Below are 27812 nucleotides of genomic sequence, written 5' to 3' on the forward strand. Positions count from 1 at the left end.
TCACCAAGGAAAGCAATGTGAAGAGAGGCTCGCTGGATATGCTACTCTTTTGGCGCCGCCTCTGGTGTGGAGCGAGTGACACTTTGTGCTTTATGTGGACTCTGCTGCCACTCTTGTTAGTAAGATGTCAACACGTTTATTTCCGAGGTTCTTGTTGGGGAAGTCCACAGGAAATAGGAAAGCTGGTCCTCTAGGTCTAATCACAGGTATTGGGTATCTCTGTGTGAAAAGTTTTGATTGGGTGTTCTCAGTAATTCCCCAGGTCGCCATCATGGGTCCTTTTTTTTTTTTTTTTTTTTTTTTAATAAAAGGTTTCTTCACAAAGGGCAAATACCTGCATACTTTTTCTGATGTTGGAACAAGTCTGTTTCTAAAGAGTCTTTGGAGACAAGAAAGCTAAAAATTGAAGCAGTGGACTTAGTGTAGGAAATGTCACTCAGGATACATATTTATTGATTTTTTTCCTTTTCTCTGTCATACACACTTGATTTTGTTAAACATCTCTTGCTAAACTCAATAACTAAGAAAATGATGAATTAAGTTATTCTATTAGATTTTATTTTTCATGAAAATCAAAAAATTTTATAATTATTTTGATTCGGCCCTTGGGAAAGAAAAGTACAGTTTCAATGAGACAGTATTTTCTGTAGGATGATTACTAAATTAGATTCTGGCCAAATAGAGTATATTTGATTATAGTGTTTTGTGGAAGAAATCCAGGCTGAAATTATAGTACAAATCTGTATAATTTTTAAAAGATATGACAAATTGAATCCAGTTGTCTTATGTAAATATGTTTTCACATTTTGATCCTTGAGCAGATAGAACTATACATAAAATGTTCAAAGAAACTTATTTGTTTTATTTTTAAATTTAAATTTAATTTGAGAATTTAATAATATAATATTATTTTTTATTTCCCCCAGTGCTTCTCTTCAATCCTTTGAAACAAAGTAAACATCATAAACTTGGATATTCATTTTTTTAGAAAAAATTCATTTCTTCATTATTTACTCCATTTATTTGATGTTCTTTTTCTCTACTATGGTTCCAATCCCAATAAATTCAGCAAAATACTTTAATAAATTATCTGTAATGCACTTAGAAGTATTGAGGAGGAAAACAAATAAAGATCAGCATATCTACATAACTGTGACTATAGTGGGATAGCACAGGCCTAGGTGATTTCTGATTAGTAATATATCCTCACTCCATCACTACCATAATAATATGAGAAAAGAGAATTTTATGGTTTGTAGTTTACTTATTATACAGTTGACTTGATGAGGCTTTGTATATCATTAACATTTGTTGCATTCCTTAAAACTCACATATGGAAATACATTATTCTTCTTTACTCTTGCCCTCCCCCCACCCATATTTATTGGTGGTACTGGGGATTCAACCCAGGAAAAGTCACATTTTCCCATAGATGCACATTTTTAACAATTAGAAGCTAAGATCCACATATTACAGAGAATCTATGATATTTGTCTTCTCAGGAATTAAAGTATAAATGAGGATTTGTACTTAGTCCATTTGCCATTTCCAATTTTACCAAATGCTCAGGCATTGGATTGTACTACAGATTAATTTGCAACCTTCTCCTATAGTGGGGTTTTGCTTTCAAAGTTCTCCTTTAACACTACTTCTGCATAGCTTCTACTCACCAATTCTATGGTCTCACATAATTCACATGTAACTTAAATCCAATTGCATCACATACTGACTTGATGTTTCCTTAAATTATAAATAACTTGTCTCAGAAATTTTATTATGATTCTCAATTATTTTTCATATTTTCCTGTAATGCATAGTGGTTATTTTAACATTTACCTCATATTATTATAATTTCTAGATTCTAAAATTATATGAGAAGAAATGGAATATTTTCCCCATCATTCCCAATATGAACAAAGAATTGTTCTACAAAACAATAAGGTGATGTTGAGAACAGATGGACATTGAACAAGAAGATTTGTTTTGTAGGAAAGCTGCTAGTTAGTTCCTAGCTGCTCAGTCCCGAAATAACGACACAGAAACTTTATTAATTAAATCACTGCTTGGCTCATTAGCTCTAGCTTCTTACTAACTAACTCTTACATCTAGTATTAACCCATTTCCAGTATTTTATATTTTACCACGAGGCAAGATTTCAGCGTGTCTGTCTCCATGGTTTATCTTCTAAATTCTGCCTTCATTCTCCCAGCATTCAGTTTAGTTTTCCTTGCCTATCTCTGTTTTGCCCTGCTCTGTTAAAGGCTCAAGACAGTTTCTTTATTAACCAATGGTATTCATGGCATACAGAGGGGAATCCCACATCACCTCCCCTTTTCTGTTTAAATAAAAAGGAAGGTTTTAACTTTCACATAGTAAAATTACATAAACCTTAAATAAGAATTATAGTTATAATACTTATCTCTACTTTATCTTTTATCATAATTAACAAAACTATAACTATAACTCTCTATTCTTCATCTCCATCAAAGAATTCAGAATGATATATTACCTAAGTAAGCAGTAAGTTCTTTGTAAACAACTTCCAAAATTCTAGAATTGACAGAGGCATCTCACTGCCTTGACAGTCACCCAAAGTTTTTCTGTACCATTGGTGCATTCAGTCTTCAGCCCACAGGTCCATAGTATCCAGTAGACTTTTCAATGAAGCAGAAAATTTCAAAGAAAATCCCACCTATATTGGCAGATTTCAGTCAATTTCTTCTGTGTCCTGCAGAATGTCTGGCAGAATCTTTCATGAAGCAGGAACCTCAAAGGATCATCCCACATTTAGGCAAGTTTGGCAGTCATTTCTCTGTGGGTCCTGCATGTCCAGTTCATCAAGTAGTCCCAATGACTAACCAACTCCATAAGGAACCTCTTTGATGCCCATCTTCTGCTTGAAGTAGATTGGTGCTGCCAGGAGCAGATGTTTCTCAGTTTCATGAACAGTCTTAAGTTCTTAAAACATTTTAAATGCCATATTCTGAAGGTCTCTAAAAGATCTGAGGGATACCTATCTAACTGAAATATATCTCTATATATTTTGAAAACATAACTAACATGACTACAAACTTGACTATTATAGTTGACTCTCTATTAACATATTTCTTATTATACATTGCATTTTTAAATGAGCTAGACAAACACAATACCTTAATTAAGATCAGAAATACATATACACAGCATAACAAAATTGACTTAAATTTGTATCAATTAACCAAGATTCATACCAATGCAAATCTCTATAGCATATCCCCCTTTAAATGTAAACAATCATTTAGGGAATTTGGGCATAGTTCTCTCCAAACTGTTTCCTGCTGCTTATTGGGTGAAGTAATTTTTGAGGGGTATTCAAGGTGACTTTTCAGGGTATCTTGATCCATCAAACCATATCAGTCTGGAAGGATTCCATAGGTTCTCATCCTCTGTGGAAACAAAAGAAGAACCTCTTTTCCAAAGCAACATATCCTTAGACTCAAATTTTGAAGTCAAGATACCTTTATGTTGGTTACTTAGCTCCATCACAGTCAAAAAATTCAAAGAAAACACAATAATATATGTAATCCAGACTCTCTGTGTACATTCCATCTTTACGTGGCTTATTGTTCTTTACTCCTTTTAATCTATGACTCTCTGTACTCTGTCTCTTTAAAGACTTTATTTTATTTTCTAAAACCATTTACTTCCTTTTATAACTGTCTATACTATATTTTTCTTCTTTCTCCCAAGCCTATGTACATTTTTAAATACACTGTGTCTCTTTTAGAGGTCTTTTTAAATATGAATTTGTCTTATTGTGTATCTGTGATTATTTTCTGGCCCAAAGTGCATTTTCAAATGCTAAACCCTTCTTATGAACTTAAGTGGTGCCATTTCTAGGGGAAATATGGCACTGCTTGCTTGTCCTGCCCAGTCCAGCATGGTGGAGCTATTTGCTCCCTCTGAGGGCCATGTACATTGTCACATTTTTAGACATACAGCTTGTCTGTGTTGCTATTACTCAAGTTATAGCACTCTGCTCACAAAACCCATTTAAATGCTCCCTAGCTGAACCTCATCAGAGTTTGCACTGGTAGCATGGCCCAGGAAGCCACAATTTCAAAACAATGCAGTTTTTTCTGATAATGTACTGAATCAGGAAAACCTCTCTTAAAGGAGCCATGCTTCTGCTTGCTTCTAGCAAAGAGAGCCCACCCAAGAAAATGCCACTACCAAACCATACTTAACTCTCTTCTTTTGTGTCTAGGATTCCTTTTTAAGCCTTCTCAGGTTTTAAGTAGATTTAGTCGACCAAGTTGGTGCACCAATTTGTTGTAGGGAGGCTGCTAGTTAGTTCCTGGCTGCTCAGTCCCAAAATAACTACACAGAAACTGTATTAATTAAACCTCTGCTTGGCCCATTAGCTGTAGCTTCTTATTAGCTAACTCTTATATCTAGTATTAACCCATTTCCAGTATTTAATATTTTACCATGAGGCTCGTGGCCTACCTGCAAGGTTTCAGCATACTTACCTCTGGCAGCAGCTCCATGGCTTGTCCTCTAAACTCTGCCTTCCTCCTTCCAGCATTCAGTTTAGCTTTGTCCACCTAGTTCTCTTCTGCCCTGCTCTGCTATAGGCTCAAGACAGTTTCTTTATTAACCAATGTTATTGACAACATAAAGAGAAGAATCCCACATTACCCTGGCTTATTAAAACTTATTATCCTCTACCAATTAAATTAATCCTATCATATCAAATTATAAATCAATTAGTCTTATATGAGAAAATATGAGTAGAAATAATGGAATTATTATGTGGAGAAAATTGCCCCATTTCTCCTCTTGATTGTAGTAGAGAAGTTTATTGCATTTACTTCAGAGGAATAGAAGGTTATAGGGATTGTGAACTTACTTATAATGTGAATTATAGCTATAAATGCAAACCAAGAGGATTCTGACTCATGCTCAGATATTCATTAGAGTAATTTGGAGAATGTGATATTCAAAATCTAAGACATAGAAAGTTTTATTTTACTTTATTTATCTTCACTTTTTGATTCCCCTTTAAGTCATATTCATATAGTTTCTCATATATATACATACATATATATATATATATATATATATATATATATATACTTAAGGAAAGATAGAGATCTTATTCTTAATATTGCATTACTTTACTATTTTAATTATTCCAATAATTGATGTAAATCATAGGAAAGAGGAGTGAGTTTGGTTGTCATCTTTGAAGCTACATATAAGGAAATATATCTGCAAAATGTTTAAGGGTAAGTGATGCTTCTATTTGTATTTCCAAACATGAGAAAAGGTTATATTTGGCTTATGCTTCCACATGGCAGTCTATCATCTTAAGAAATCAGAGCAGGAATGCAAAGCACAAACCCAGAAGAATGAACTGAAGCAGGAGCTGTGAAAGAATCATGGCTTACTGCTTTGTTCCTCAGTTTTTCCTTATATACTCCAGTACCACCCACTTAGGCAAAACACCACCCACAAGGGACTAAACACCCATTCTGAGCATGGAGTTGGTGAAAATCTTTTCCTATTCTGTAGGTTGCTGTTTTATCCTATAAATAGTGTCATTTGCCTTAAAGAAGCTTTACAGTTTCATGAGGTCTCATTTATTAATTGTCAATCTTAGTACCTGCACTATCAGTGTTTGTTTAGGAAGTTGTCTCCAGTGTCAATGAGTTCAAGGCTGCTTCCTATGTTGTCTTTTAATAGACTTAGTGTGACTGGTTTTATTTTGAGGCCTTTGATTTATTTGGACTTGGTTTTTGTGCAGGACAATAAGTACATTCCTCTACATGCAGACACCCAATTAGATCAGCACATTTGAAGATGTTTTCTTTTTTTCTATTGTGTATTTTTGGATTCTTTTTTTTTTTTTTTGATTTTTTTTTCAAGACAGGGTTTCCCTGTAGTTTCTAGAGCCTGTCCTGGAACTAGCTCTTGTAGACCAGGCTGGCCTCGAACTCAGAGATCTGCCTGCCTCTGCCTCCCGAGTGCTGGGATTAAAGGCGTGCGCCACCACCGCCCGGCTTATTTTTGGATTCTTTATAAAAATCAGGTGTCTATAGAAGTGTGGATTCATGTCTGAGTCTTTGATTTGATTACATTGATTAACTTGTCTGTTTTTATGCCAATAACATTCAATTTTTTTTACTATGTCCCTATAGTACAGCTTGGAATCAGGGATGATGATGATACTTCTGAAAGTTCTTTTATTGTTCAGGATTATTTTACCTATCCTGGGTTTTTTTTTTCATATAAAATTCATTATTGTCCTTTTAAGGTCTGTGAAGAATTGTGTTAGAATTTTGGGGGGTATTTGTTTTGAACGTGTAGATAACTTTTGGTAGGATAGCAATTTTCATTATATTAATTTTCTGTTCAATGAGTGTGGGAGAGTCAATTTCTTAAAAGACATGATTTTTTTTTTCATACAGGTCTTTCATTTGCTTTGTTAACGTTATCCCAAGGTATTTTATACTGTTTATGGCTACTGTTTCCCTAATTTCTTTCTCAGTCCATTTATTATTTGAATATAAGAAGACCTTTATTATGTATATTTTGGAATTTTTAAAGATATATTCTCTATTACATTCTAATTGGTTATTGATATTTGTTTTTCTAGGCTCCTGGTGTCTCTACGGTGATCATTTGTACACTAGTTTTGCAAATTATAATGTGCAATTTAATATTTTTGCATCAATTACTTTCATAAGTGTGCACTAATTTTAATATTATTAACATATATAGTCATATATTACATTGTGTTTCATTCTTATACTCACATGTAGTGTATTTTGATCATATTCATCCCTATGATGCCCTCTCATAGCCTCCTCACATTCCTTATATCTTTTTTTCCATTCAAATATTTACACTTCCTGCCATCCTCCTATTCCCCTCCCACTCTCCCACTCACCCTCCTCCCTCCCCCTCCCTCCTTAAGAGAAGGCAGGGAACCCTGCCGTGTGAGAAGTCCAAGGCCCTCCCCCTATCCAGGCCTAGGAAGCTGTGCATCCAAATAGACTAGGGTCCAAAAAGCCAGTACATGCAGTAGAAACAAGTCCCAGTACTTTTATCAATGGCTTCTCAGTCAGCCCCCATTGTCAGCCACATTCAGAGAGTCTGGTTTGATCATATGCTCTTTCAGTCCTGGACCAGCTGGATTTGGTGGCAGTGTGCCTGTTCTAATGGGAGCTCACCAAATCCTTATATCTCTTTCCGTGTCACTAGTAACCCTCTTTTACTTGTTTGGCTTATTTACAAAATATTACACAAAAGAAAAACTGTGTGATGCTTCACTTTTCAAATATGGCTTATTTTGCTCTAGAATATGCCCTCCAGTTACATTAACTTCTTGCAAATGATAGAATTTTGTTCTTCTTGGTGGCTGAATGAAAGCATCATTGCATTTGAATATGGTTGTATCTCACATTTTTTCATTCCGTCTATTGATGGAAACAGTCGGATTCTGTAACATAGCTATTGTGCATCATGCCCTCACAAACATTGATACGAAGTGGTATAGTCATATTTCATTTGTTTATTTTTAAGTTTTTAATACAACTCTATATTAACTTTGAGAGTAGTTGATCTAATTTATACTCCCACCAAAATATATTTTTATTTTTCTTTGTATTCTTGTCAGAATATTTCATTGCTTTTTTTCTTGATGATATACATTGTAACATGGGAGAGATAAATCTAAGTACATTTCTGATGTGCATCAACCTAATGGCTAAATGTGTTAGTCAATTATTCTTTTAGATCATTTGTCACTCTCTTTTTTGTAAAAAAAAAAAAAAAAGCCTATTTGGACTCCTTCTTGATTGTACTATCTAAAATTGTCCCCTGAAATCATAAACAGATTCAGAAGGTATAGCTATATAATTGTGATATATATGATATATTTAATATATATTAAATAAATATTAAAATGGCCACCAATTTGAGAAGGAATGAGAGGGATATAGGAGGAATTGGATGGAGGAAAGATGGGAGGGTTTAGAAGAAAGAAAATGAAGAGGAAATTAATGTAATATGGACTGATTATGTTCCCTTTCGGAGCCCAAGGCAATCTAACAAAGGCACAAATACTTCCACTAGGCATGAGAAGCTCTCTTTTGAGTTGTTGCTGAAGGTTTTCCAAGACATTACCCAAATATTGCATGCTTTTGTTATTGGTCTTTGTTTGACCGCCAAGGTGGGAAGTAAATCCCTATTGCTGAAGGTACCATGTACTTTAGATTAGATGCAGTGCTCAGAGGTCCCTGAGTTAGAAATAACCTGATTGCCTTCTACCTAAAGTATACTTTGCATGGTACCAGGAGGCACCATGTAGGCTTCAAAGGAGGAAGGCAACCAACAGTCCTACCCAGCTATGATGTCTATGAATCATAACAATAACCATCATGGCCCAAGTACTCTAAGGGTGTAGTAGTGTCATGCATACATTAGTGGTAGCCAACAACTCTCTAAATGCACTTAAGACCAACTGAATAGCTTGCCAAAAAGCCCTAGAAATAAAAGAGGTAAGCACACCACAGAGGAGTAGACAACAAGAAATAATCAAACTATGGGTTGAAATCAACAAAATAGAAACAAAGAAAAAAATAAAAAGAGTTAATGAAACACAATTTGGTTTCTTGAGAAAAACGAACAAGATAGAAAAACCCTTATCCACACTAACTAAAAAAATGGAGAGAGAATATATAAAATAATAAAAATAGAAAAGAAAACAGAGACATAACAGATACTGAGGAAATCCAGAGAATCATTAGCTCAAATTGAAAAATATAAAAGAAATGGATAATCTTCTCAATAGGTACCACTTAAAAAGTTAAATTAAGATCAGGTAAACAGTTGAAATGTACCTAAACCCCTGGTGACACAGAAGCAATCATTAAAAGTCTCCAAGAAAACAAAACAGGGGCAGATGGTTTTAGCACATATTATGTAATTTTACCAGACTTTTAAAGAAGAGTTACTGCCAGTTTTCCTCTAATTATTCCATAAAAGAGAAAACAGAGATGACAGACTAGTGAGACAAAGAGACCCACATGCAGGCTTGGAAAATTCTGCCCCAAGCTCCGAGGAGAAAGCAAGGTCCTCTCTAGTGCCTTGTCAGACTGAGGAAGACAAGGAGACCCACACGATAGCCTAGGACATCCACACCAAGCTCCAAAAATGCATGATGCTATATGGGGGAGGGAGAGAGAGAGAGAGAGAATTTCACTTAGGGCCATGGTGATGCCTGGGCCTGGGATGCTGCCACCCATATCGTGGTTCAAGTCCATGATACAGCCATAGTTTGTGATGATGTCCCTGACTCCTGATACCACCAAAGGCCAAGAAGATAAGGCTGTACAACATTTTTCCCATTCCTCACTGGCTGCAACATTAGGAAGAACTGGTCCTGGTCCTCACCAGCTGAAGCACTTAGGGGAGAGGGTTCTACACCTCACCAGGGAAACATAATAAAGCTAGATGACTCTGTTCACAGAGGCGTAAATGAAATGACCCTGAGGGCATGACAATGGGAGAGCAAGTTGCATCCCTCTCATCTGCCATGTGGTAGCATGGGTGATGGAAAGATGCCCTCCTCCCCTTAACACTCAACATCTGTAGCAGGTGGAGAACTTGACCCAATGTCTTACCTGCTGCAGCACTCAGAAAAATGAGCCCTGTGCCTCACCTGGTCAGCTCAGTAAAGTTGACCCTGTAGTCTGGCATGGGTGAGCCAGCCCTGAAGGAATGAGAGGGTCATAGCTGGTACCACCTCTTTTGCCTGCATTGTGGCAGTGGAGGTGAGGAAAAGATTCCCTCCCCCTTGCATCTCTACCACCTTGCTGACCCTCACCCTTATCAGCTGCAACACTTGGGAAAGTTCATCTGGACAGTACAGCAAACTGATCATGTTGACAGGGGGCATGGATGAACTGACCCTGAGAACATAGGAGATCTGCCCCAGTACCTCATCTGCCATATGGCAGCATGGGTGGGAAAGAGATGCCTTTCCTTCCACCCCACCTCCTACCCCTCTATGCCTGAGATGGGTAGGAGAACTGTCCCTGAGGTCATAAGAGTGGCAAAGGTGCCCCTGCCATTCACAAGCTGCAGCATTTAGGAAAACAGTCCCTGCACCTTGCCAGAGCAGCACAATAGAGCAACCCTGTAGGCTGGGTGTGGGTGAGCTAGCCCTGAAGTTGTGTGTGTGGGAGAGCTGCCTCACTACTCATCAGTCATACAGCAGTATGGGCAGCGGAGAGATGCCCTCCTACCCTTCACCACTCACCATCTGTAGTAGATGAGGAAGTTGACCCTTCCCCTTACCAGGAAGAAGGGCAGAGTCTTCGGAATTGAGAGCAGAACATGTCCTGTTAAAAGATATCACCACATGGCAGATGGTAGATAAGAAGTATGGGTTACAAAAGATGCTCAATCATACTACAAAAGCAGTTGTTCAACTATGTTCATAGAAGCACTATTTACAATAGCCAGAACCTAGAAACAACCTAGATGCCCCTCAATGGAAGAATGGATAAAGAAAGTGTGCCACATATACACAATAGAGTACTACTCAGTGATAAAAAAATGAGATCTTGAATTTTGCATGCAAATGGATGGAATGAGAAAACACTATCCAGAGTGAGATAACCCAGACCCAAAAATATGAAGATGGTATGTACTCACTCATTAGTGGATTCTAGCCATAAACAAAGGACATTGAGCCTATAGTTCCTGATCCTAGAGAAGCTAAGTAATAAGGTGAACCCAAAGAAAAACATATATAGATCCATCTGGAAGCAGACAAGTTCGCCTGACAAAATTTGGGAGAATGGGGGTGGGTGGTAGAAGGAAGGGGAGGGGAAAAGGGGAGAGTTGGAGAGAGCATGAGAAAATGGGATAGTTGAGATGGAGGAAGGACAGATATGGGAGCAAAGAAAGAAATATCTTGATTGAGGGAGCCATTTTGGGGTTAGCAAGAAACCTGGCTCTAGAAAAATTCCCAGGAATCCACAAGGATGACCCCAGCTAACACCCTAAGCAATAGAGAGGTTGCCTGAACTGGCCTTGCCCTATGGTCAAACTGATGATTATCTTAAATATCACCATAGAACCTTCATCCAACAAAAGATGGAAACAGAGACCCACATCAGAGCACTGGACTGAGCTCCCAAGGTCCAGTTGCATAGCAGAAGAAGGGAGAGTATGAGCAAGGAAGTCAAGACCATGAGGGGTTCACCCACTGAGACAATTTGCCTGAGCTAATGGGAGCTCACCAACTCCAACTGGACTAGGAATGAACAAGCATGGGATCAAACTAGTCCCTCTGATTGTGGTTGACAGTTGGGGCAGACTGAGGGGCCAAGGACAATGGCACTGGGATTTGTCTCTACTACATGTAAAGGCTTTTTGGGATCCTATACTCTTTGGATGTATACCTTCCTAAGCCTGGATGTAAGGGGGAGGGCCTTGGACTTCCCACAGGACAGGGTGCCTTGCCCTCTCAAGATTGGAGAGGGATGTGGGGAAGGTGTATGGAGGGAGTGGGAGGGAAGTGGGAGGAGGGGAGGAAGTGAGAATTTGGATTGGTATTTTTTTAAGTAATAAAACAAAAAAAGAAAAATGAAAAAATTGGTCGGCATTGAAAATACACATTCAAGTAATATTTTTCTAAGCACTTTGTACTTATCTATTCAGGTATATGTATTTATGCGTGTATGTTTGTGTATATGTTCATTTAACAGCAATTAATAATAAAAGAGGCTGAGAGGTCATGAAGTTTGAAAGAGAATGTAGAGGGATATATGGGAAGGTTTGAAGTGAGTAAAGAGAATGGGAAAATTATGCAATTATACTAGGATCTCAGAAAAGGAAATATGGGTTATTTAAAATGTAAGAGTTAGCTAGTAACAAGCATGAGCTATCAGCCTAACATTTATAATTAATATTAAGTCTCTGGGTGGTTATTTAGGAACTGACTGGCAGGAAAGAAAAGTATGCCTATGAATGGCATTCCAAATTGGAGTGCAAATTTCTACATAGGGCCTGAGAAAGCTAAAAACAAAATAAAAAAAAAAACCAGCTAAGTAAGTAAGAACACCTGCCTCAGTGTATGTACCAGCATCCCAGAGTTTGAGTACTGAATGCATTTACTGTTTAATAAATGTGACTTTTGGCCAGGCCAACTGGACATAGAGCTCCTCTCTCACAGACCAAGTAGCAACCAAGGCAGAAGTTCAAAGTCATGCTCCTTAGCAGTTTAAAGGCTCAAATGGTCAGAAAGAGATAGATATACAGCTGTAAAGGTAGATCCAGATGAAAAGAATTCTAAATGGGTTTCAGTGTGCATATGTGTGTGTGTGTGTGTGTGTGTGTGTGTGTGTGTGTGCTTAGGAGAGAGAAAATGTATATTGATTAAAAATAGTTTAAAAATAATAAAGTCTCTAAAAAGGAGTAAAATAAAATTTAAAAAATAATAATCCATGCAAAGATGAGAAATACACAGAGTCTGAATTCTATATATTATTGTGTTGTCTTTAGATTTTCTAATTACTAATAAAGGAACAACAGCTGCTAAAATACATTGGATTATGAAAACTGCTGGATTAAGCCAACCTATATATTTTTAAAATGTCTTGATTTTAAAAAAAAAAATCTCAAAATTATGTTACTTTGGGGAAGAAGCTTTTGCTTTTTTCTTTGGTTTTTCAAGACAGGGTGTTTCTATAGCTTTCTCTGGGACCTGTCCTGGAACTCGCTGGCCTTAAACTCAGAGAGGTCTGCCTCTGCCTCCAAGTGCTGGGATTAAAGGTTTGCACCACCACTACTCAGCCTTTTATTTCCACAGAAAATAAGAGGTTGTGGATTCATTCCAGGTTGATATGGATCATCTTTGATTGGGGAGACTCCCTAAATTCCTGACAGCACACATAAAGAAATAAACCTAAATGAACTACAAGACACATGGCATATGGTGTATATTTAACCTGCTCAAACACATAACAAAAGTCATCTTTAGCTGACTTGAGTATAATGCACAGTCTATACTTGTATTAGTATTGGCATGTATGCTACCTTTAAAATTCATGTATTTTCAAAGCAAAGGGACCAGACACCAAAGAAATAAAAATCAGCATCCAAAACAGTTTCAAAGCAGCTGGCTGAGATGATCTAGCAGCACAGTCTACTTTAGCCAGTATTTAAGCATTATCCTTAATTTTTGAGTGGTCCAAAGGTATCAGCAACCCCAAACAACAGAAAGTAGTTTAGAGAATGATGCCCACATTCCAGAAAAAAAATGTGTTATAGATGTTTATTATTATTTAAAAAGAATTGGTGAAGCCGGGCGGTGGTGGCGCACGCCTTTAATCCCAGCACTCGGGAGGCAGAGGCAGGCGGATCTCTGTGAGTTCGAGGCCAGCCTGGTCTACAAGAGCTAGTTCCAGGCCAGGCTCTAAAAAAAGCTGCAGAGAAACCCTGTCTCGAAAAACCAAAAAAAAAAAAAAAAAGAATTGGTTACAAGTTGTTATTGGTCATAGTCAAGAAAAAAGCTATACAAAATAGTTAAATTCCATTACCTCTTCCTAAAGAAAAAAAGGGGGATGCAATATAGAAACTATAAGATAAAAGGATAGATTATTGAATCTACTTTAATCTAAAAATTGACTTTTAATAGGAAAATATTTTACATTGGTGTGGATTTTGGTCTATTGATACAAATTTAAAGTTATTTTGACTATACTATATGTATTGGGCTTGGAAAGCTCATTTAAAAAATATAATGTACAATTAAAAAATATAGGTTAGTAGTTAGTCATCTAAAACACAATTAATAAAAACTCAGAGACAGAAATTGGGTTTCAACCTGAAGATCAGAAAAGCAAAACGGCCAGCACTGGCTCTACCTCAGTACAAAATGGCAATCCTGCCTCCAGAAATCTCAGAATGAGGCTGAATGCTGTTTCCTCATGTTTTACAATGCTCTCTAGTTCTGGAATTAAGGACATGCATGGCTACTGGGATTAAAGGTGTGTGTCATTTTGACCACTGGGATAAAAGGAATTTATCATCCCTGCCTAGTCTGTAAGGCTGGTCAGTATGACTGTTTTGTTTTTCTGATCCTCAGCAATCTTTATTTATTAAAATACAAATAAAATGCTACTACAATCACCTATAATAATCAAACTTTCATCATATTAAGTATGTGGTCAGGATGTATTGTATAAGAGAAGAATCAATTTTCAATTAAAAAAAAATCTATTCAACAAGAAGAAAATCATTCCTGATACTGGAAACCTAGCCTACTACCCAATGCCAGTAAAGTCATGAATCTTGGAGGAGAACCTACAGCTACCATTATACTAAACTATTCTAATCTCTAACAACAATCTAAATATTTATCCTTATACTCACAGGTAAGCATAGTTCTTTCCCCTTATCAAGAAAACTTTTCTGTGCAAGAGAAGCAGACGATTACAAGAATCTATAACCAATCAAACAGTAAAGTTTTGGAGCCCAGTCACAATAATGGACTCGTCTACAATCCAACTCCACCACCACAGTCTCCGGGAACACTGTAGAAAAGCAGTTGGAAATATTGGAAGAGCAAGAGGATAAGAGGGTTTGCTATGTGGCATAGCTTGGAATGTCAGAAGCTATACACATAAAGTCTCACCAACATGACTACCTAAATATGAGCTGCACAAGGACAAAAATGATAGACATGCTACTATGAAAGGGAGAGAGTCCATGGGGACGTAACAATAATCTCAAAAATAAGAGAAAAAAGTCAAGTAATTGCTCATTCTTTTGTCTGATTTGAAAAGTTTATATGAAACATTTTTATTACCTCTTCATATTTGATATAATGGACCTTCCATCCTTCTTTGGGGCATTTTGTTAGTATCTTGGATTTGGTCTCTAATTTGAATTTCTATTATGTAGTCAAAGATTTATATTTCTCTCTAGAGGACTTTTTTTCCCCTTTTCCTTTCCAGGAGGATTAGGGACAATTAATGTCACTTACTCCTTATTGTGTTTAACAATTTTAATCAAGTGATATTATCAACAAAATTTTTGAAAAATAGGCAATTTTTTATTATTTACATTCAAGGACCACAGCATGACTTGTTGTAAGATATATTTATAATAAAATGGTCAAGAAGGACTGAATGCAGGTAATTGACATAGGTCATAAAAGAGAATATAAAGGTAGTTGTTTTTTTTTTATAATTCTGTCTCTGTCAGGGATATTTTGGTTTCGTTGTGGATAAGTGTCCAAAATATATTTGATGGTGAAAGTGTAAAATACCATCTGAAACAAAGTCCCATTCTTAGCTGAGAAGCTACTGGCATTTGATGGCTATAGGAGATAATAATGCAAACTTCTTCAGAGATGTGACCCTTGAGATGGGAGCCTAAATAATGCATATATTGACAACACTAATGCTGTGGGAGCTCCTTCAGCTAGTAGCCTTTAAGATACCAGCCCACTTGGGTGTGGTCTCTTATACTATAAATGCCAAGGTAAAGTGCACAATTGCTCTCTCTCCTGGCTTCTGGATTCTATTCCTGTTCCTTATTTGTGCAAAGGACTATGATCTATTGAGTCTACCCCTATAATCAACCCTTCATTATACTTAATTCTGAGCTAGTTTGGGATTATTTTATAGCATCCATCTTCACACTAAGAGGCTCAGTAGGTTTATACAGGAAGAACACATGAAATTGGGAGGAAATGGTAGTAGAGGGGATAAAGGGAAAATGGAGGGGAGGGAATGGAGTGAATTTTATCAAAACTTATCATATGCATTTATGGAATTTTCAAACGAAAGGAAAAATTGCAAATCTCTTATCTACAAAGTGATTCTGAAAAGCCCTATCTTGAAAAAAATGTTAGAATATAAATAATATTTGTAAAACACAAAAATCTATGAACTTAATGAATGTCAGTTACATGACGTAAGACCTTACAAAGTATTAGTAATCATTTTGAGTCTTTCTTTCCTTTAAATCATGATATGCCTAAAATCTGTAGCACATTTATTGGTGACAAAACAAAGTCAGGCTTTTCAAGAATGTATGTATTATATTATACAGGACTATATTATGTAATTAACTTTGAGGGAAAAATTCACCCACATAAATAAATTTTAGAATTCCTATTATTTGTATCAATGACCTAAAACCTGCCATTCAGACAACCTTTTGTCTTCACTCATCACCACTACAATGAGGCTCCCCTTTAGAGCTCAATATAGTGTGGTTAAGGTAATTTAATAATTTGAAGCCCTTTTAATGAAATAGGATATAATCTTCTAGCCCAGTGCAGAGTTCTATCATAGTATCTCTTAAAATATCATATCAAAGGAGTATCAAAATTACTTTAAAAAAATCTTGTAACTGATTTCATACAGCATCTAAGTTTTACTATGTTCTCTGGTCTCCTTGAACTCGCAAAGTAAATGTTAGGGAAACTTTTCCACCCTAGCTTTTAGTATGTCAGTTCAAACCCAGAGTCTAACAGCACAGTCCATGGAACACAATTAAGTGTCTTTAACTCTTCCAGCTCACAATCTTATCTGATAGAAAATGGTTACCTGTGTAGATGTATTGTAATGTTCTAAGCTTTAGACTGCTTGGTTTCTAGTTATTACTCATGATGATGACTCTTGTCAGCATACTCAACTTTTTCACAATCTTTTTTTAACATTTGCCATTTATTTAGATCTTAGAGTTTTACTATTTTCTTATAAAATATTGAAATATAGGCTATATCTATTGGCAGTGGGTCGGTTTTATTTTGTTTTTCTTGTTGTTCTAATGATTGGACAAGAAAAGTTTCTATGACAAAAATAAGGCATATAGTGAGCATGTGTTTAACCATTATGATTTTTATGTTCTTTACATATTGGATTAACTAAGAAAATCCAGATAAATGTCAAACACATAAAAGTGGGAATAAAAGACAATAGTGTAAAAGTTCACTATAATTTGCCTTTTTTTTCTATTCTCATGAGTGTTTTGATGCAGGATTTGCTCATGTACCCATGCCCATATATTCTTGTTCCATTGCCAGTTATTGAGTTCCAGATGATTAAAAATGACTGTAGGTTTACATCACATGAAATATAAAACTTCTTTATCACTATTTTTGGAAATCAAACATAAGACATATGCCTGCTAGGGATCTGCTCTATCATTGATCTGTATTACTAATGTGAAGTATCAAAATTGTAACTGATAAACTTAATAAAACAGCAGTAATTATACAGGTTATATGAATGATACTTGGCTTTTGAAATCTGGTAAACATTTAAATGAAAAACTCAAATGAATCAAAGTATTACTCTTACTGTGAGACTATTAGGGATCCTGGAATCATTTTTGTATAGGAAATCCTCCTATACCAGGAATGAGAGAAGAATAAAATGAAGAGAGATAAATTCATCAAAGTCAGAAAAAATACAGCAAAAGTCCAAATGAAGGGAATAGTGTACAAAGTGTGTGTGTGTGTGTGTGTGTGTGTGTGTGTGTGTATGTTTAACAATAATAACTAACAACTAAAGAAAAAGAGGTCTTCATTTTGATAGAGAATAAGGAAGTATGTGCTAGGGACTGGAGGGAGAAAGGAAAGGGAGAAATGTAATTATAGTTTAATTTAAATAGATATACTTATTTTATATGAAAAAACAAGATAATGCTAGTTGGATAAGAGATGGAGCCACACAACTGGTTTATCATTGATCATCTCTGAAGTATTAGGCACTCCACAACTTGTAAGGAAACCCCAGGCAACATGACATTTTAGAATGCTGCTTCATAGATCATTGTATACTTTATTGGAGGACTTATGTTTTATTCCTAAAGTTTCCTATAAACTTGAAGGGTATAAAATAAAAATTTTATACAGCACTGATGTTCTTCTGTTGCTTTTTAAAAATTATTTATTTGGGTATTATAATATAATTGCATCATTTCCCCCACACCCTTTTCTCCCCCCAGCACTCCTATATGTCTCCCCTTGCTCTCTTTCAAATTTACAGCTTCTGTTTGTCATTAATCTCTGAGACAAGCATATATATATATATATATATATATGAATATATATATTCCTAAATATAACCAGCTCAATATGTATAATGTTAATTGTATGTTTTTATACAGGGATGGCTGTTTAGTATTGGATATTCAGTTAGTGTGCTCTTTCCTGGGGAAGACTATTTCTCCGAATTCTCAGCATTTTTAAGTTGCCTCTATTTGTGTAGAGTTGAAACCTCATGGACTTTCCTCTGTCTAGTTTGACATGTCTACAACTATCCTTGTCAAGCTTGTGTTTAAGAGTCATGTTGATAAGACTTTATGAATGTAGCTTTTGACATTACTCAGAGATAAAAATCTCACAGAAAACCCCCTGATTCAAGTCATTCTAACTTCATGTTTCTTTCAAAAGCAAAAGCTTCTCACCTTACTTTGTGACAGTAATTCAGAGTGTGTCTATGTGAATTGCACAGTATGGAGGAATCGCAAGATAGGTACCTATCCAAGACAGAACTGCCAGAAGTTTCATAGGTAATCCAGGCAGAGGGAACATGCAAAACCATAGACTTTTTTAAACTTAGCACAATAGCTGAAGTTTGGGAAGTGACACTATGATGAATCCGTGACTGGCCATCATTTGGCTTCTGTGGCTAGAAGGCATTAAATGGCCTACATGAAAGAATACTCTTTTGTTTTGAGAAATGGAGTATTTGATGATATGGGTTTTTTGCAAGAAGGATGAAGTCCTGGATGAAAAGTTACAGCATGAAATATTAAATATAAAAATGTGAATTCCTACTCACCAAAAATGATGCCATCCAACATATTTTACCTTCTTTGTTCATCTCCAGAATGGATTACAATCATTAATTTTGAAGCATTTAAAATTATTCATTACAGATGAGCTTCTACTCTTCTTAGAGATTATACATTTCTCAGAAAGTTTTCCTAAAAATAAACAGCACAATGTTTTCTCAACATGAAAAACAATTAAATGTGTTCCCTGAAGCCTTGCAACTTTTTCTTTGTTCTTGGAAATTCCACTTATGTCCTAGAGAAAAAAAAAGTTCCTCTCCAGTACTTACTGCTGGTTACTTTAAAGCTCAGATTTAAAGAATAAGAAACAACTAGACTTTGGGGTCACTTGAAGTTGGAAAATATGAAGCTTAACAGACGTAACTCATGTTTGAGTGATTGTTTCTAATAACATGCAAATCTGAGAAAACTTAACCACGGTCATTTTATAAATGTTTAAAATCTTATGTTTCTCAGAGGTCTAACAGTTCATTTTATAGGAGCAAACTATAGCATGGTGTGGCTCTGTGAATTTTAAAAAATATGTGCAAAATGCCTAAAGTTATGTTTCTAAAAGTATGAATACTTTCTGTGAATTCATTTTCAGAACATTAAATGCTTTTAATGGGGTCAAGGTGGTCAGTAATCATCTGGTTTTCCAAGTAAATGCATTTCAATTATTTAAAGAAATGAAGTCTATAAAAGAAACAATGCAATAGGAATAGACAAAGTTTCACTCTGTAGCTCTGGCTGACTTGAAACTTGCCGTGTAGAGCAGGCTGGCCTTAAATTCGCAGACATCAGCCTGCCTCTGCCTCCTGAGTGCTAGGATTAAAGGCATGTGCCACTAGGCCCAGCCTGAATAATATTATTGAGATATTCTACCAGTTCAGATTATACTATTACCATGTCTGCACATATAAATTTTTACATTTTTTTTATTTTTGCATTTACTTTGTTTCTTTTCATTTGGCTTCAGGTTTCTATGGGATTCTTACTATCATATGTGGTCTTAAGGTTTATAAGCTGCAAGCAAAATAACAGGTCCTCCTCAGACATTAGAATTGTTCTGCCAATCTTTTCCTTCAGCAACATTTTTGAACACACCCTGTAATGTTGTCAGGGAGCAACCACTCATAAGTGTGTATATAAATATATACATACACATATGTGTGTGTACATGTGCATGCATGTGTGTGTTTGCATATGCATGCACTCATGTGTTTTCCCCCTTCTCACATCATGTTACTCTTCATGTCCCCCACCTTGTTCTTTCTTCTCCTTAGCCACCTTTAGTCCCCTTTCCCTTTCCTTATTTTCTCATTTTTCCTTATCTTGCTGTTTCCCCTCTGTTCTCTCCTATGTAATCCTCCTCTGTGTCTATATCCTCTCTTTATCTCACTTTCATTGCTTGTGAATGTGTTTTGTCATAAAATGATGCAACATAAGTGCCATGTCCAGATAACAACCTGTCCATTTTATACTTCTGAGTCTCTATACATCTGACAAATAAATCTACCTTTATAAATTACCCGGGATCAATCATTCTGCTAGAGCAGCTCTTACAGGCTATATGCTGACACACCTTAAAATTACCCAGTACAGAAGGCAAGGTGGCTGTCTAAATTGAAAGATGAGGTTTTAAAACCATTTTCTTATCAGAATTATTAGAGAAACATTTTATCTGTCTTAGGAAATAAAGGATTTCTGAGGAATGACTTCTATCTCTGTGTAATCAACGATAGGACCTATGTGTGTGCCTTTTTCGTATGTAAACACTGCTCCTTATGGACCTGTTAGGAAAGTCATTCCCCAGCCTTTGGGCAGTCATAGTTAACCCTATGAACTTCTCAAGCATCATTCTCACCTCTGTGATATATTTGCTCCAGCAAAATTGATAAAAGTTTTATGAACATGAACACACAGGCAGAGTGGGAGATTCTCTTGTTTTAGAGGTAAAGGAAACTGGTGCAGATATTTTCCAGGAAGGATGGATTGGAGAGTTACTGTAACACTGTGATCATCAAGATTCCTAAAAATGAGCTTTATGATAGTTAACAAGAATTGTATCCTTGGGAATTTTACAACAAACTCTCTGCAGAATTTTTTGCGTTGAGGGCTCCCTCCACAGAAAACCTTTTCTCAACTGTTTGGGAATATTCTTTTCATCTGTGCTGCTTTTGTTTATGTTGCCTTTGTTTAACTGTAAAGCTGTGTTACTGTGTCTATCTAAACACCTGATGGCCTAATAAAGAAATGATTGGCCAATAACAAGGCAGGAGCCAGGATATGTGGGGCTGGCAAGCAGAGAGTATCATTAGAAATTGAAACAAGGAAGAGGAGGAGCAAGAGAGGACAAGGAGAAGATGACATCTGGGGCTAGCCGCCCATCCACTCATCCAGCCACGAAGTAAGTATGAAAGTAAAATATACAAAAGTAAAAACAGGGAAAAGTAACAGAGACAAGAGGTAGTTGGAATAATTATTAATAACAATTAAGTTAATAAAACCTAGCATGAAAAAAGTCAAGCTAAGGCTAGGCTTTTATAAGTAAGAAAAAAGCCCCCCTGTGTGATTTATTTTGGAGCTGGGTGGTGGGCCCCTCAAAAAGTCTCTGCTCTTAAAATAGAAACACCAAGCCAGCTACAAACCCTTTGATCTATAATGCTGTACTGCCTTCAAGACACACTAGGGCAATGGTGACACAAAGCCTGTAGGAGTAACTACCCAAAATTTGGTTTGATTCAAGGCCCAGTCCATATGATAGAATCCATATCCAACATTGCTTGGGTGACCAATAACCTGAGACTAGATAGCCCAGAGATATAGGATAAAGCCAAATACTACTGATCTAAAAGAGAGAGGGAAAAGTTAGTGATAAAATGACTTCTAATGATATTCTGTAGCACTCATAGATTAATGCCTTATTCATCTATCATCAGAGAAGCTTCTCCTGCAGAAGACTGGAACAAATATAGAGATTCAGAGCCAGACATTACACAGATAGTGAAAGATCTCTGAACACTGTGCCTGAATGGGATTTCCATCAAATCCTTTCCATGAGAGCTCAAAAAAATCCTGTGGAGGGGAGTTTTATAAGAATGTAAAAGTCAGAGGGGATGGAGGACACGAAGAAAAACAAACACCCCTAAATCAACATAACTAAATCTTAAATTAACTCACAGAGACTAAAACAGCATACATAAGGTCTACATGGATCTGCCCCAGGTCAAATATATATATATATATATATATATATATATATATATATATATATATATATATATATATATATATGGGATTCCTGAATGTGTTAATCAGTAGGTTTCTGTTTATTGTTCTTTCTCTTGGGTTCTTTTACTCCTCTTGTCCAATTTTGATGTGATAGTTTTTGTTGTATCAAAACTTTTATTAATATTTTTATTATTCATTTTTATTTAGTTTGTATTATAGAATACAGTCTATAAGCCTTAGAAGCCTTCTTAGAAGCCTTCTCTTTTTAAATGAGAGACAGAAAGGGAATTGATACAGGGAGCAAATTTGGGAAGGGACTGTGTGGAATAGCAAAAAGAAAACAATAATCACAATACATTATAGAAGAAAAATCCATTTTCAATAAAAGTAAAAATAAAATAAAATTCACACCATAAAGATACACATGTTTAAAATATCAACTATCAAGGTTTATGTGGGGTGCCAGTCACATAAATCTCTCAGAATCCAGAAGGATCATTACAGCTAGCGAAAATTGACTAAAAGGTTTGTGAGGGTGAACAAATCAGCACAAACATGTTTCCTACTCATGTCTCTTTATCCTTCAAAAAAATTCCCTCCAATGTTCTATATTCTCTCTCTCTCTCTCTCTCTCTCTCTCTCTCTCTCTCTCTCTCTCTCTCTCTCTCTCTCATAGTTCTCTCAATGTTCTCCTGAAGTTCTTTCAATCCCACAATGTTTTTAGTTTATATACCCACACAGACATAATTAGCAATTCTCTGGTTATAACAAGGATTTCATAGGGCCCAAAATGCAGATAAGGTAGATAAGCAGGCACTTGTAACACTGCTTATGTCTCAGAGGGGGTGTGGCTGTGAAGCACCTAGGCATATCTGACAAGGGTAAATAAAGGAAGGGGCTATGATTTGTAGGAGGAGAGAGAGGGAGTTTGTATATTAACTACATTTGTGTGATTAGTTAAGCTAGAATTTTGCAATTCAAAAATGTAGAAAAAGAGGGAAGAAAAACACAACAGTGCTGATGCACTCTGAGAACTTCAGCTTCCTTCCACAGCAGCTAGTAACACAGCATTGTGGTAACCATGGCAAGCATAGTATGTTGTGGGAGGAAAGCAGTGATATTAATTTTGCACTGTAATTTTGCTAGCTGAATTAAAGTGGATGGAATCTTTTAGCTCTAGAGGTAACATCTAAGGTGATCTAAAGGTAACCTCTAAAGGAAAAATTGTAGTAGTATAAAATCCAAAGCCTGGCAGTTGCAGCCTCCAGGTCAAACAGCAGTTTTGTTCCCACTGGCACCAGAGTGAGAATTTCTTTTCTCTAGGAAATTTCCAAAAATCAGGGCATCCAATATACATTCTGTATATCAACATGAAAAATCATCTAGTATAACATTATACAAGGAACTTATGCCCAATAATTGGATAATACACTGCTGGTGTTATTTAAGATGAATCTCACTATGCAAAAGGGAGTACTATGGCTTCACAGGGCTTTTACAGAAGTGACAGCAACTATTCAAGAGACTTAACTCTAGAGGGGTTCCCGGGTTTCCAGGGAGATGCCCCCAGCTAGTTCCTTGGGCAGCTGAGGAGAGGGAGCCTGAAAAGGCCAGTTCCTATAGCCATACTGATGAATTTCTTGCATATCACCATAGAACCTCCACCTGGCGATAGATGAAGAAAATGACTGAGCCCCACACTGGAGCACCGGACTGAGCTCCCAAGGTCCTGATGAGGAGCAGAAGGAGGGAGAACATGAAAAAGAAAGTCAGGACCATGAGGGGTGCGTTCACCCATGGAGACGGTGGGACAGAACTAACGGGAGATCACCAACTCCAGTTGGAATGGGACTGATGGAACATGCGACCAAACCAGACTCTCTGAATCACCGACGGTGGAGGCTGACTGAGAAGCCAAGGACAATGGCTCTGGGCTTTGATTCTTCTGCATGGACGGGCTCTGTGGGAGCCTTCTCAGCTTGGTTGATCACCTTCCTGGGCCTGGGGGGAGTTGGGAGGACCTTGGTCTTAACATAGAGTAGGGAACCCTGATGGCTCCTTGGCCTGGAGAGGGAGGGGGGTATGGGTGGAGGGGAGGGGAGGGAAGGGGGAGGAGGAGGGGAGGAGATGTAAATTTTTAAATATAAAAAAAAACATGAAAAAAAAGGCAGGTCCCCAAAGCTTTGCAAGTTGGGTGTTTTCCTAGAGAGTGTCAGCTGTATTCTCACTATATAATGAATCTATATTGATGGTACAATGAGTAGCAAAATTGGCCAAGACAACCTGTCAGTGGACCAAAAGCATGATAACGAATGACGCATACTCCTAGCCAATCACAACACACCAGCAGTGAGTACCAGTTTCAAAAGGACCAACCAGAAATGTTCTTGCGGTAGCTTAATTTTCCTAACCTCATGAAAACCCCTGACCTTTTTACAATAAAGAGCTTCTGTGTTGGAATCTCTAGGACTTTGTGTCATTGCCTCTGCATCTTCTCACCCCCTGCAACCTGGGAAACAGGGATCACACAACAGGCAGCAGCAACAAGCCCGCAAAAACTTCACCTGGCGCCAGACCTGGATGTACCCTTTCCTTTTGCTCTCTTTTTTGGTCCTCCTTCCCCTCTTTGGGGCATTTTTCTTTCTTGCTTGCTGCTGTCCCCATCCAGATTCTCCGCTGGCATCTTGAGTACACCCTCTTCAGCTGTTTTCGGTGAGTTGACCCCTATTTTCATTTTCTAAGCCATTGGTGAGTTGGGGCTTTTTTTTCCCTATCCCTACAGTTTCTTTTCTTTTCCTTCTTTGGCATTCAGGTTAAGAACTCTTCATCGTGAATTGGATTGTCCCTGTACCTCCACATAAGGGCTGACCACCCAGGAGGTAGAACACCAATAAAGGACCCTCCAACAGGTCCTTTTCTCCCAGAGACACTGTGTGAGCATACAACTGCGGCCTAACAAACTGCAGAAGTCCCTCACTATAAGCAGCATACTGGGTCTGCAAACACTACTTTCCCTTTCCCTTCAGTTCTTGTCCTCGCATGGACTCCCTCACAGCTTGAGAGCAACTGATGACTTTTGCTTGGGGCCACTCTCTGGGATTGTCTGAAGGCTCTTGCTTTAAAGGGAGTCCCGACTGCTCTTCGGATTGTGGACTGTTGGACTTCCTCTCCTACTCTCTCTTCTCAACTAATCCCGTTACATGAGCACCAGTTAAGAGCCATCAGGGTGTCATTCAGTCTCTTAATTCATGGAAAGGCTTTGGCTATTTGACTGTGGTTGAATCCCCTTTCCCTTCTGGGGTTGGAACACTCTCCTCAGACAGTGACTACCTCCACTAGCTTGACCCTGGAGCTGAACATGGGGACCGAGATGAAGTTGTTGCTACTGACCCGTGTCTTCTAGCCATTTTCTTCCTTGCTGCCACTCCTCACAGACTCCTCCTGGGGCCCATCATGAATGGTGCCCTGATATGGGATTCCCCTCTGTATGCTCTGAATATGTTTTATTGACATTGTTTAATAAAGAAGCTGCTTTCAGCAAATGGGTTAGCAGAGTAAATCCAGGTGGAAAATTTGAATGGAGATGTAGAGAGAGAATAGGAGGAGTCAAAGAGCTACCATGTAGCTGCCTAAGAAGACCGACGCCCTGGAAACTTGCCAGTAAACTAAGAGCCTTGTGGTAATACACAGAATAATGGAAATAGATTAGTTTAAGATGTTAGAACTAACTAGAAATATGCTTAAGTTATTAGCCAAACATTATTGTAATTAATACAATTTCTGTGTGATTATTTTGAGTCTGGGCGACCCGGAACTGAGCAAGCAACCTCGGTGTACAGTGCTCCTTCCCCAGATGATGAGCCTTCCCTTCTCCACCAGCACTGCCATCACCCTCTCCCCCAAGTTGGCCAGAGTTCTGTGAGCCCCATGCAAGAGCTGCTGCCCTGGATCTTGCCCACTGTTTTTGCCTCTACCTGACCTCCCACCCACAATATGCAGAGACTGGAGCAGAAACAGACTTTTCTGGCAGTTTTGCTGAGTTATTCCTGCAGCACTTTGGAACTGAGGTGGCCCAGGCCTTGGGCTCACTCTTTCCAACTCTCTTGGCCCCATTGAACCCTGGTGTGAAGTTTGCACCACCACGTGACTTGTCCCTTGACAGCTGCAGAGTGAGCAGGGCCCTGGCTGTGTTGGATCCATTTCCATTTTCCAAGCACTTAGCTAGCCCCCTTCCTTCATCAGTCTCTTCCTCATCTACAATGTACTCAAAGCTGAACTTCAAGAAACTGTGTTGCTGAATCAGGAGTTCTGTCTGAGGCATGCTGCAGTGGCAAGGGGCTATGGACACTTCGTCCCCAGCTGGGCCTCTGGAGACTACACCAGACCCTTCAGTCCTAGGTGGAAAGAGCAACTCCAGCTCCTCTGGTGGTGCTGGGACAGTTAGTTGGTAAGGGATTTCCTAGTGATGGCACATCCCCTGGGGAGAGATAGACTCACCACTTTGAGAGGTGGTGGGGAAACCTTGAAAGATGGAGCAGAAATGGTACAGAGAGAAGAGCTGCTCAGTTTTATGGAGTCTGAAGAGGCTGACCCTGACCAAGCAGGAGTGGATTATGGAGGAGAGGTGGCTGGGCAGACCTCAGGATGTGGAGGGCAGTCTCAGTGGCAAAAGTGTTGCCTACTTCTCCAAAGTGAAGGAGGAGGAAGTTGCCTTGAGTTCTTCATACCACCCAAGGCATCCCAGCCCTGACTCAGCATTCCTTGTCCTACTATCACTGATGTCCGCACAACCACGGCCCTAGAGATGCCTGACAGGGAGAACACATTTTTGGTTATGGTAGAAGGTCCTTCAGAGTACATTCTGGAGACAACTGATGCACTTCATGTGAAGGCCTGGGTGTCTGACATCCAGGAGTGCTAAGCCCAGGATCCTGCCTTGCTATCAACCCTGTTCCATGACCTTTCCCTGGTCCCTGGGACCTCTTTCCTCACAAAGGATAATACAGACAACCTGGAGTTGTCCAGCCTGAATCATTCAGAGTCTGCCCAGTTAGGATCTGCTGCTGGGACCCAGCAAGAGTAATGATCACTTGTTGCAAGGGGCTTATGGGGGCCTTTCTGACCGGCCGTCAGCATCCTTCTCCCTTAGTTCTGCCTCCATTGCTGCCTCCTTGACTCAATGGAACTTATTCCTCCAGAACTGCTCCCTCACATTCCCATTGAGGAAGGGGAACCAGCAGGGACAGTTCATTGCCTCTTAAGTCCCTATCCTCCCCTGGATACTCCAGAAGCAGCCACAAGGACATTCTTGTTCTGGGGGTAGTGAGAAAACACTGAAGGGGATCAGGCCTTCTCAGCATATCCTTGGTTCCATGGCATGCTCTCTCGACTCAAGGCTTCCTAGTTAGTACTGGAACGAGGCACTGGCTCCCATGGTGTCTTCCTAGTCAGAGTAAGACAAGATGTGGTGAATATGTCCTCACTTTCAACTTCCAGGACAGGTCCTAGCACCTGCGTTTGTCATGAATGAGGAGGGTCAATGTCGGGTCCAAAATGTGTGGTTCCAGTCCATTTTCGATATGCTTGAACACTTCCAAATGTATCCCATCCCTGTGGAGTCTGAAGGCTCCAGTGATGTTGTCCTTGTCATCTATGTGTCCTCCCAGTGGCAACAAGGCCAGAAGCTGTCTGGGAGCCATACAGGGTTATGGGAGGGTGACTAG

General features: G+C 38.2%; 1 pseudogene; it reads left to right on the forward strand.

Moving 5' to 3' along the window:
* Positions 1-124: 124 nt before the first annotated feature.
* Positions 125-27812, forward strand: LOC119804247 (annotated as a pseudogene).

The sequence above is a fragment of the Arvicola amphibius genome, chromosome X (genome assembly GCF_903992535.2).
Source record: "Arvicola amphibius chromosome X, mArvAmp1.2, whole genome shotgun sequence".
NCBI classification, from domain to species: Eukaryota; Metazoa; Chordata; class Mammalia; order Rodentia; family Cricetidae; genus Arvicola; species Arvicola amphibius.